Source organism: Dipteris shenzhenensis, chromosome 27 (genome assembly GCF_047967505.1).
Source record: "Dipteris shenzhenensis isolate YYH24624 ecotype China chromosome 27, Dip_SZ_1.0, whole genome shotgun sequence".
NCBI lineage: Eukaryota > Viridiplantae > Streptophyta > Polypodiopsida > Gleicheniales > Dipteridaceae > Dipteris > Dipteris shenzhenensis.
The window spans coordinates 8696901-8709807 of record NC_141622.1 but is presented as its reverse complement, the minus strand read 5'-3'; positions in this window follow the sequence as shown (position 1 = coordinate 8709807).

The window sequence follows — 12907 nt, the reverse complement described above, 5'->3', positions numbered from 1 at the left end:
GATCATAGCGAGCCGCAATGTGGTGTTCAGGGAGCAGCCACATGCAGTGGTGGCAAAGAAGAGCTCTTCCACTTTATCATCAAGCAAAGAGGTAATGCACTATGGACATGTCCCAGGAGCTATAAAGGAGGAGGAAATATCAGATGATGAAGGTATAAGTCACCAACCTATTGTTACACCACCGAAAAAGCCATTGCTGCAATGGGTAAGGCAGCTCTACGACCATGATAACCAGATGCCTATGTCTCTTTAGCAGCATGCAGATGGACCAAGGTGGTCTCAGAGAATCGAGGAGCAAAGGAGGGCTTCTACTTAGACAATATGGCCTTGATGGCTGAGATTATTGCAGAATAAAAGGAGCCTGCGAGTTTGGAGGAAGCACTTGCAGACCGAGATCGGAAAAATGCTATGCAAGTATTGGGAGTTGGTAGATTGACCACCTAACAGAAAGGTTATTGGCACCAAGTGGATTTGGAAGGTAAAGTACAAGGCCGATGGGACTTTGGAAAAGTACAAAGCTAGATTGGTTGCACAAGGATTTTCGTAGGTTGAAGGGTTTGATTTTCAGGAATCTTTCACTCCAACTGCCAGAATAACCACTATTCGCACAGTATTATCAGTGGCTGCTCATAAAAAGTGGCCAGTTTATCAAATGGATGTTAAATCAGCATTCTTGAATGGTGACCTCAAGGAGGAGGTGTACGTGGCTCAGCCACCCGGGTTTGAGGCCCCCCATTTTGAGAACAAGGTATGTAAGCTGAAGAAGGCTCTGTATGAGCTGAAACAAGCCCCAAGAGCATGGTACCAATAAATTAAACTTCAAAAGGTGTGCCTCAGATGCTAACTTGTATGTGTACAGGAAAGGTGGAAATTTTTCTATTATTGTTCTATATGTGGATGATCTCCTTATTACAGGTGATTATGAAGACATGATCCAGCAGACTAGAAAGGTGTTGAGCACAGAGTTTGAGATGACAAACTTAGGCTTGATGCACTACTGCTTGGGGATTGAAATCTGGCAAGAGCCAGCCAAGATCTTCATCTCTCATTAGAAATATTCAAGGGAGATCTTGAAGGCATTTGGTATGTCTGAGTGCAAGGAGATAGCTACACCTATGGAGGTAAATGCGAGGCTATCTATGGAGGATGCCTCACCACCAGCAGACATCGGGAGGTACAGGAAGTGGGTCGACAATCTCATCTATCTGTGCAACACCAGACCGGACATCAGTTTTGCTGTTGGCGTTTTGAGCAGGTTCTCCAATAAGCCCCAGGAGAATCATTGGAATGCAAGGATACAGGTGCTCAGGTATGTGAAGGGCACTCTTGATTATGGCATCACTTATGGTAGGGGCACTTCCTTGGCTAGTCATTATGACTCAGATTGGGCTGGAGATGTTGATTCCAGGAAATCAGTTTCTGGATATTGTTTTTCTTTAGGTTCAGGTTTCTTCTCTTAGATCAGTAAGAAACAACCAACAGTGGCATTATCTTCTACCAAGGCTGAGTACAAGGCAGCATGTTTTGCTGCTTGTGAAGAAGTGTGACTGAGGAGGATCTCATGGCACATGGGAGTGCAAGAGGATGAGACAACTATGCTGAGGTGCGACAATCAAAGTCGCATGGCCATTGCTAAAAATCTAGTGTTTTATGCACGCACAAAACATATAGAGATTCAGTATCACTATGTGCATGATTTGATCAAGGATGGGATAGTGGAATTTTTCTACTATCCAAGAGAGCAAAATGGAGCAAATATCTTCACCAAGGCACTCGGGAAGGATTAGCTTCGGGGTCATTTTTTCAGAGAATCGGCATTGGGCCGAGAAGGTAGTTCACCTACGAGTGGACATTGAGGGGGGGTGTTAGATATGCTCAATGCCCCACCCTCCTGGTAACCACTATTGGTCCAACGTGCTCAAGTTGTAAGGCCCCCATATGAGGAGAAGCCATGTGTGAGCCTGGGAATTGTCTCTCCATCGCCTTCGGCTTTACATAGAGCTAGTTGTAGCCAATCAAGTGACATGTGAGTGGGGAGAAGGGCGAGATCCCATGGATATGGTTGCGATCACCTGTACATTACTCTGAATCTCGTCCTTGCATTTATTCTTTCTGCTTTGGCCGCTTCATATCTCTCAATCCACTTCTGCATCTCCTTGCTATTGAGGATACAAAACTTATTGAATTTCTCCATTTGCTCTTCGCTCATCTTTCTTTCAATCCCTTTTCCTTGGGGAACCTCGCCAATGATGCGATCATCATCGTTGTTATGCTAAGCTTGCGGCATATCGGGATCCGTGGATGTAAGAAACTCCGTGATATATACTAATGACTCTTGCACAAGCCATCCCTCTGCCATGCTTGCGTTTGGTCTTGCTCTTTGTCTTACAAATCCCTTCAAAGTTTTCATAAACTGCTCGAGAAAAAACACCCACTGACTATGAATGGTACCTACAATTGGTCCCTGACTTGCATGTCAGATGAGGTCTATCAATGAGACCGTTGATGGTAGAAAGGTGATTGCATGGGAGCCCCTTATTCTTGCGAGGCGACGATATAGGGAATATTCCCTAAATATTTTATGGACGACTAGTCGGTTCCACCAACTAGGTTGACTGGTCGGCTTCACCGACTAGGTTGACTAGTCGGTTCCATCGACTACATTGATTCGACTACCGCCCTCATAGCTATAAAGAGGTGACCTCCCCAGTCCATTGTAACAGATCAGATCTTCCAACTCTAGTAGCTCTTCACCTACTAGTATCTATCTAGGTCACCATCTAAGCTTCATTGTGGGAGCGCACGGGTGGACGGAGCCATCATCTGTACTACATCAGTATTGAAGGAAAATTTTGTTCATCTCTAGTTTGCTGTGTACTCTCTATTCTTTGTTCAATTTCCGTTCCGCTGCGTCGTGTAATTCAACATGGACTAGCAGCACTACCTCGTGGAGGCATCAATGTGCTCTGCTTTTCTACCGGGACATCTGCAGGCTTGGTCTCCAAGGTTCTTCTGCACCCTGAGACATGTGAAGGCACAAACTGTAAATTTTAGGCACATGTTCATCTTTTGACTCTAAAATTACTGAAAAGCCAAAACTGTCTCACCTTTCTCTAATCTGTTCGTCTTTCGTTTCTTTGCTCTTTTACCAACAAAACTCTGCAGCAGGAGGTCTCCTCTATAGAAACATCCTGCCCTGAAGCTTCATCCTCCCCTGCAGGGGATTTCTCTTTCTTTTTCTGTTCAGCTAGAGGGGAATTCCCCTTTCCACTACTGTGCATTTCACTGACATCCTCCTTCCCTATGAAGGAGTCAAGCGGAGACAAATGGTCACACTTAGACCACTTCTGTGACGAACTTGCTTGAGACATTTGCTCCCCTACAAGTAACAACAATCAAGTGACTGAATGTTAACAAGACTTAAATGCATGAAATAGTCTCTAATAGTACATGGGATTGACTTGTTATTTGTTTTGTGCACTTCAACTTGTAGAATTGGATGCTAAATGCAAGAACAACGAGCCAGCCAAAGGCTTGGGAGTGATGATTACTCTAGCATTTTGGAGCTAAAGAAGAGATCAATGTTTGAGTACATACAGAGTGTCTTGTTTCCAGGTCATCTAGTACATGAAAGTAGTAAAAGTCACTGCCATGAGTTCAAAATGTTCACCATGGGTTCTACCTTTGGAGTTGACTTGGTGAATAGAATGTAGCTCACAAGAAACTTGGAGAAGTTTTGGGTGTGTGTGGACCACTGCCATCGAATTGAGGGCTGGGCAACCATGGGTGCTCATGTGTATAACCCATATGTTCAAGAGCTTCTTAATATAGCCACATGTGACTTTAAAGTTAAGGATATTGTGTGTGGACCACTGCCATCGAATTGAGGGCTGGGCAACCATGGGTGCTCATGTGTATGACCCATATGTTTAAGAGCTTCTTGATATAGCCACATGTGACTTTAAAGTTGAGGATATGGGGATTAAAGGCCAGTGTACCTTAACCCCGTTATGTATAATACTCAAACACATATATATATGGATGACATAGAAGATTAGGGTGTCCGCACCCACTAAAAACTTGTGTGACTCTCTTCTGGCTCTCCCTTTCTCTCACCATCTTTCATTCCGCTTTCGTTGTTGAGATCTCTCAACTGGTATCAGAGCGTGGGTGTTCTAACTGAGCCCAAGTATGAGCTTGCAGCCCGAAGTCTATTGCTACAGCTCTGTGGGAAGAAGGAGAAGCTCCGTTGGGTGTCTTTATCTGCATCCATACGTATAGAGACCTTGTAAAAACCTTTGGAAAGTTCTCTGAGTGGTTTTTTGCAAGCCAGCATGTGGTTTTGGAGACAAAAAGATAGTCTATTTTAGACCTGAGAGTATTGTGATGAAGATATCTTTCTCTAGAAGTTGAATCTCGCCCTGAGATCAAAGCAAAGTTGTAGAAGACTTTGAGTACTTCATTTTTCATTTTGACATCTCTGTGTAGGTGGTCGCAAAGGTTGCAGCTATAGAGCTTCCTCAAGGAGAATGGCCCAATCATATCGGATCTCTACTTGTCAATATGGGTGGGCCATAGCTATGGCGACCACCCCACTTGAAGTAAGCAACACTCGAGACCCTGGGCTATGTATATGAGGAAGTTTTGTCCAATTTATGCCACAGCAGTCGTGCAGGGCATGAATGTCTCTAGAAGTAGAAACGAAGTGCTTTTGGTAGCCACTAGAGCACTTGATTTTTTGCAGACCAATTTTGAGAAGTACTTGCAAGTCGAGGCTGTTGAGGGAGCCGTTTTGCTAGTGTAGTTGTTTGAAGCTATGAAGGATGCTTTGGAGCTTCAACTACATGGAGCGTAGAGTAGCCTATTCGAGGCTACCCAAAACTATAACAGGAGAAGAGAAAGAGAGCATTGAACCTTACTCTCTCAAGACACTCATAAAATGAACAATCTCAGAGAACAAAGTCTATGAGAAACTCCATAAGGAACCTCGATACTAAAATCAACATATCTCAATGTCCATAGCTTGGAATGGCAAGCTCTTTGAGATTGAGCTCTACATAATGAGCTGAAGAAATTGTGAAGATGCCTCAAGGAGAGGGCTTGTGCATTGATAGAAGCAAGGGCTTAACGCCTTGACGAAATCAAGGGCTTGACACTCTCTCTCAAATAGAAAACTCTCTCAATGGAAGATGCTTCATGGAAGGAGGGCATTACACTCATGAAGGGAGTAGGAACATTTGGTGCTCTGATACCATGATACCAAAAGAGTGTGTGTGTGTGTGTGAGAGAGAGAGAGAGAGAGAGAGATCTTATTCACTAACCGTAGTTAGGGATTAGACTGTGGTTAGGGGGGAAAACTCTAATGTGGGAACACGATATAGCTACATGTATTCTAAGTGTATTGACAATGAACATGAAGATATACATGTGAACCCCTTAGGGTTAGGGTTTGCCCTTATGTCCTGTGTAGATGGTGCAATTTACACCATCCTTAACCAAAGTGGTGGAAGAGAGAATCTACATGGAAAGCTCTCTCAACATGGTAGTCCAGATGAGGACAAGTCTTCTTTGCACATTGGTGGGGATGTAAATGTTCATCTTTCTTCGTTGAATATCCATACACTAGCTGAGAATCGTGATATAAGTGGAGGAAATGATGAAAATGAGATTCAAGATCATGAAACAAAAGGAGAACTTGGTATGGAGATAGTAGTTGAAAATCTCGATCAGGTGGATGATGATCTTGAGAAAAAAATACCAATATCCATAGAGCAAGAACATGATGAGGACTTACTACATTAGCCATGTTTGCTGATTTGCCTCCACTTGCTATTCCATTGTGTAGACCTCAACACAAGAGTACATCCTTTGAGACAACAGCTAAGAGACTTAAAGGGTGCCTTTGCTGAAGAAAAGTACATAAGAGAGAAAAGAATTTTAATTTTGTCAGTTAGATTGCATGAGGGAAGCACATTGGATGTCACAGATGCAATGAAAGCTCAATAGGATCCTTTATGGAGAGAAATTGATGATGAGTTTGAAAGAAATCTTAAAAGGGAACCTTGCTTTGAAGAACTCAGATGAAAGATCTTCTTTATTTGGGAGGGTAATCATAGAACTAAGGCTTTGTCTTGAGTTGATAGATGAGGAATATATGCAAGATAGGTCACGACATCCACGTGTATTAGCTACATTTATTCAACCTGCACTAGAGTATGAGATAAAATTGATTGCCACATTACAACACATGCACTTGTGAGTCATTGAAAAGTTATGGTATTCAATTATCAAAGTTTTACATTTTCAATTATTTTCCTTTTTCTTTTCTCTATTGATTCAATGATGGTTTAGGGCAGAATGAATGAAGACACTATTGTGAAGACTGACTTGAAAGACTACTTGTTCTTAGCAAAAACAATGTGTGCATGCAATGAGTCTAGTCTTGCTGATAGCTTTACATAGGAAGAGAAAGAGAGTTTGGAGAGAGATAGGGTGAAGAAAGGAAAGTCTGGAAGATGACCATGGTACCCTCTGATAATAACGATGTTGCTAGCTCATCTAGTGTATGCAAGAAAGCCATTCAATTGGCATCTCAATTTTTTTGTGCAAAAGAAATTTCTTGCATAATGGTCCCTAACGCTTTTCATATCATATATATGTTTTTTTGTAGAAAAAATTCAAGTCCGCCGACTTAAGGGAGCAAGTAGTTTTCCCATTGATGAAGTGGAGAGAGAGAGTAAAAGATGAAGGCAATCAATCGTGATATCACGAAGCAATATTGTCAGAAGATGTCATGGGTGAGTTCCTATATATTGGTTTCAATATGACTTTGCTGAGTGTTGTACAATCCTAATGACATATCTTTCTTTGAACGGTTTTGCTCCATGGTAGGTTCTAAGCATTTTGAACCCAAAGTTGAAAGATGATTGGTTCGATAGATTGTTTCAAGGAGGTCTATCATCACTCTTGAGAAGCTTTATCTCTATTGCATCAGTTTCTACTAGTTTGAGATTGCATTGGTTAGCATTACTTGGGTTAGATGAAAGTACTAGAGTCATCTATGGCATGGAAAATCCTTTGTGCAATGGGTGACAAAGGAGGTTTGGCTACACCAACTTTGTGAGGAAAGTGAGGCTATCTTGACAAACTTGTTTGCTTTGCCTATTGGACCGACTTTCTCATTGCCCGGTCATCCTTCCATCATAGATTTCTTGGAGAATATAATGGTTGTAAACAAGATGGACATGTATGCCCTTTTTAAAAGTCCATGGAGATTAACCAAGACGACAAGAATTACAAATGGAAATTCCTCAAGTTGGGAGACGTTTGGTGTATAGGTAGGCTTGTGTCATGAATGAAGCATTAATATTATAAACAGAATTTGCTTGCTTATTTCTTGAGCATAAAATCATGTTGCCTTGCTGACATGTAGATACTTGTTGCACTTGCAAAATCTTGGGGAAATTGATACAATGCTCCAGTGGACAAGTGCATGGATAGTGCTAGTAGGCACTAATAGTTGTATGTATTCAAGCATTCATGTTGAAGCTTCATGATGGAGGTAAGAAACTTTTCACTAAGTGGGAAAGAAAAGATCTTTACATAAAAAATGCAAAGGGGGAGCTATCTTCCAACTCTGATCATGACAGCAACATGGCTCATGAGCAACTAAGCAGCATTCAATACATGGAAGGGAAAAGAGAAAAATAGGAGCAAGAATTCCAAAATATTGGTGGCCGAACCAAAGATCTTCAAAAGACCAAGAAGGTAAGAACTTGATATTGGGTGATGGCTATGTGAATTGCCCATTTCTAGATCAATTAGATTTGAGGTTTCTTATGAGTTTATGGTGCGGTCCATGGATGCCATTTATTTTGAGCATGTTGGTGGTGTGGATATCCTAGTATGTGGGGTCTTATATTACTTGCATTTGATTGTTTTCATTTTTTTCATGTAATACTTTAAAGTAACCAAGTAGTCTAGTCTCAATGTTTTGTTGCTTTTTTAGGTGGATAGAGAAATGGGATATATGTTGAGGAAGACAGGGGGAAATGTGTGTGAATGAGGCTTTGCTCTTTGGAGAGCTTCTTGGCTTGTCATTTCCAATGCCGATGTATTGGTACTACATGCCTTCTTTAGAGCATTGTATGCATCAAGCAAAGCAAAGAAGCATGGCATGGAAGCATGGAAAGACTAGTCTCTTCCATGGCATTCTTTTTAGAGCTTCTTTGCCCTCTCAATGGATATATGCTAAAATTATGTTCTGGAACTCTCCATCCCTTCACGCTTGCTTGTCTACACATCGTAGTTGTCTTGGGATTGATGTTGATGTAGAGATCATTACTGAATGTGTGCATCTTATGATTGCATCTTTCAAGAAGACCGGTCATAGCACAAGTGCAAGAACTTCTACACCTATTGATGACATAGAAGAGGTTGATGTTTGGGGTCTTTCACCTAATTGGTGAGTACATCTTATCTTCCTAGAGTGCATGCTTGTCAAACTTGCTAGAAGAAGTTATATTGATTGTACTGATAAAGGTTGCTTCCAGTGTATGCAAAGGATATTGCGAAAGAGATGTCAAAATCCCAAATGTGAGAACAAGTAGTAGAAGAAGACCACGTTGTTCCTTCATTGATGATGAGGCTACCCACAAAGGAGATGGAGGCTCTTGATAGTCTTACTATGCCTCTTTTGACTGTAAAATTTTGTTTCATGCTACATTTGTTTGGATAATATGGACATGTAATGGAGCATAATCAGGCTTTTGCCTCTAGTGTCGATCCATGAGCTTCAAGCTAGTCTCAAAGAGAATCCCTACATATTTAAAGGCTCTCTTTTTTTGTGAGTGTCCAAATGCAGACAATAATAGTGGCTCTTGTGATGTTCCAAGAGCAGAGTGCTGCATATTATTGAGTGAAGGTCTGCTCTAGGTTATGCCAAGGTGGATGTTAGCTGTTTTAGTCTAGGTTCTTAGCTTGTTCAAGGTAATATAACATTGGGGAGAAATAGCCATGACTATTGGAATTCTATGAGACTTAAGGATAAAGACTTCAATCTATCTTACTAATAATCATTTGTGGTGATGGATGTCCAGAAGAAGACACACTCCTATGAAATTATTCTAGGAAGTCCATTTATGAGACGAGTCCAATTTGTTCATGATTGGAGCTCCAACAACATTTATTTGAGATAGGGAGCCCAAATATCCCAAGTATTATGACTAGATCTCAAAACATGGAAGGACCACAAAATGAGTGGAAGTTTATTTGCTAATCAATAGATACTACAAAGAGAAAAGATTTTGTAAATGTAGTTCAAACCAATTAGATGAAGCAAACCCTAGCTAACCTATTTCTAGAGCTAGCTTGAAAGCATAATTTCTTAACAAAACCATGGTTCTTTGCTAGCTTATGACAAGTCTTTTTCAAAGTAAATATGCCCCCTTGGATGACATGAGCTCAAAGCTCGCTAAATTGATAGCCATGTCCTCAAGACGGTGGTATGAAGAATCCGATCAATCTTCCATAGAGAGCTAGGATTTTGAGTCGTTTGATGAGTTTGTCTAAGATCCAAGACTTAATCATGGCTGATGACTTTGAAGGCATGAATCAAGTCCAAAGTCCAGATTAGCCTTGGAATCAAAACTAAGCAAAAGACCTGCTTTTGAGATAGAGGTGGATCAAGGATCACACTAGTTGATTTGATTGGTGGATGACAAGCTCATTGCCAAAACATATCAGAGTTCAAGCAATCCATGTTTTGTCCCTTTTGTATCCAAGCCACGTAGTTCCCCAATCTCATGAGACAAACACAAATTATCCATGTCCACAATGATAGAGCTACCGACATGGAGCATGTAGATAAGCCGCTCCAGTTGGTCATTGAGCTTCTACAAACCAAGCATAGTGTCCTACTCAAGCTAGAACAACATAGCCATGACCAAGAAGTCTAGCTACACCTATTGGTCACAAGGATAAAACCGAGCATCTGAGACCAGTGCCACTCAATTTGGTGTATCTTGATCTAGTAGATGTACTGCTCGAGTCAGTAGTTTAGCCATCACAAAAAAAGTAGCCTAGCCTATTAAGGTGAAGTTCTAGGATTTCAAAGGTGTTCATGATGAAGATCCATATAGTGTCATGACAAGGAGGAGTACATGACATACTTTCGTTGCACATTGAAAATGATACAGTGCTAGTTTAGCTAATTTCCAATTGGTTATTTGTAAGTTTGCAGCAGCATGTCTGAGGATTTTCTAAGGAGGTCCAAATAAGAGATGAATGAGGAGGATGACCCCTAAATGTTTGCACCAAGCTTAGTGACTTGAAGCAAAAAGAGAATGATCCTATTCAATACTTTGTGCTACAATTGCAGGCCCTCTGAGCACACATTGGTTGACAAGTCAATCCATGCCCAGTTATTGATAATGGGTTGTCGTATGTAGATAGACTTGCAGTCCCTAGAGATTGTCAATCTGATAAAGACATATGAAGAGTTGTTAAAACCAAACATGAGCATTGGAAAAAGTGTGGACCTACCAAGAAGAAGCCAAAGAACATGCCGTAAGGAAGTGATTAGGAAGATGCCTTGTACAAGAAAGATTAGTTGAAGCTTAAGCCAAGCTCAAGAAGGCCTTGAAGGAACTGGGTTTGTAAGGCAAACCTAGTCCAAATGAAAAATGGCATAACAAGCATTGACGGCAAGGACATATAGAAGATGAGTGATAATTCAATACTTGTAGCAACTTTGGGCATGATTATTCTAAGTTCTCACACTATGGATGTGAGCCAAGCCCAAAGACAAATGCCCATCTAGGCCTAAGGAAGGTAAAGGCTGAGACAAGAATGATAAAGGTAAAAGCTAAGGGCCATCACAGATACATGACAATACATAGATTAACATCATTAAGTTCTACCCCCGCCGGGGTCTAACCTATCTCTAGGTTCTTTTAGGAACAACCATCTCGGCTTGCACCCATTTTGAATGTTCAGCAAACTTTTCTACAATGTGCAAGCTATCCTGGTCTATGCAAGCCCCAAAGTGGTCTCTAGAAGCAAACTGGTGGTGATCCTCTAATAGCAATCATTGCCATAACCACAATGCTAGTCTAATAATAAAATGTTACAGTGCATCTGTGCAGGGACTAATGCCAGCTATGGAAGTATGGTGAATTTTCATTCCATATTTTCTGCACACTTGTAAAGATGTCATCAATAAGAATGGTACAATCAGGATCAAGGGTATTGCTCCTAGAGATACCATAGGTGCTTAAAAAACACTGGCTTCCCACCCAAAAAGGTGTAATGCACCGAGTCACAGTACTTCTGATCCATCCACCCTGAGATCAGAGACTTCAAGCAAGAAAGCACAACTCAAACTGCCATTTTAGGTTGTGCATATGAAGTCTTGTACTTGCTGGTGTGCACATGCCATCAAGGCTAGAAGAGCTCATTTTTTTGATTGTGTTGATGAACCGACATGCCTTTCATGTCCAGAACAAGAGCGCGGTGCTCTTGGCCCTTGCTTTTAGGGATGTAGTCATGTAGAGGGGGAGCCAATGCAGGCCTACTCTCCCAATTCAGGAGCAGTATGGCAAAATTGCTGCTATGATGAATGACTCCTACCTTAGCTAGTTTAACGTTGTGCACTCTCCTTTGTTGATTTGGAGAAGACCCACATGCTTTAACGGCACTCATCTTGGGATGGAGTTTGAAAGGCCCTTTGATATATGTGACTAGCACAAATTCTGATACACTTATACAAACCACGACATGATTATGTTCGCGTTCATAAACCCTAACTCTCTGTCCCTTGTTCTCTCATAAAATTTTCAATGGCATGTTGATATCTACACTCCCAAATTTAGGAATGAATAGATGTTTGTCATAAAGATACAAGCATTGAAAGAAAAGCTATTAGTTAAGGTCTTTAACTTCATTGAGGGAGTATCATCAGTTAAGGAGTAAAAAGTGCTAAAATCTGTCAAAAGATCTTACTCTTAGTTCTTCACATTTATATATGATAATACTTATTTTTCTATATTGATTAAATATTTTTAATATGTACAGGTATAAGGCACACTCTTGCGGTGTTCAAATAGAGAACATGCATAACATATTTGGAAGAAAACTTCTGACTACAATTAGAGATTCCAAAATACGTTGCTTTGGTTGTCTAAAACATGACACTTCATTATCAAAACTTTAGTAACATGACGCTTGAATACATGTGGGTATAATCCAAACTTCTAATCTAAAAAATACAGCCTCTTGTAGGCCCATGGCATGTGGTTGGAAGCTGTACTTGCATTTTTCTTTGCCATAGGACTCGCAACCTTATTAAGATTTACTCAGGGTTCTAGCCCTTTTCCCCCTTAAGAAGATAATTTGAGGGACTCCCCTCCTCTTCATAGTTTTACTTGGAATTGCGCTTTGACCATCCCTTTAGCCGATCTCCAATAGTCTATCCCTTTGGATTGCTTAGCTTTGTGGCTGTAGTATCTACTATAGTAGTGACTTGCATCTATGAGAGATTCAAAAGAGATAAAGCAATCACAAATAAAAAGTAGTGGAAGTAGCCATAAAGTAGTCATGGCAATGCTTGCAAACCCATATAAAGCAGTGCCAAAGCATTCACAAAGCAATCACAAACCATTTAAAAGGTAGTAACATAGTGCATACAAAGCAGGCACAATGCAATGGCATGTCACAAAGTAGGTAGAAAGTAGTATTATAGTAGTCTCATGCAAAGTCAAAGCAGCAAAGTGGTCATGCAGCAGTGACAATGCAGAGTCAAAGCAGCCATTGATCATAAAGTGGTCATGCAGTGACAATGCAGTCATAAAGAATGTGCAAAGCAGACATACAAAGAACATGCAAAGCAGACATACCTACTAGCTGAGCA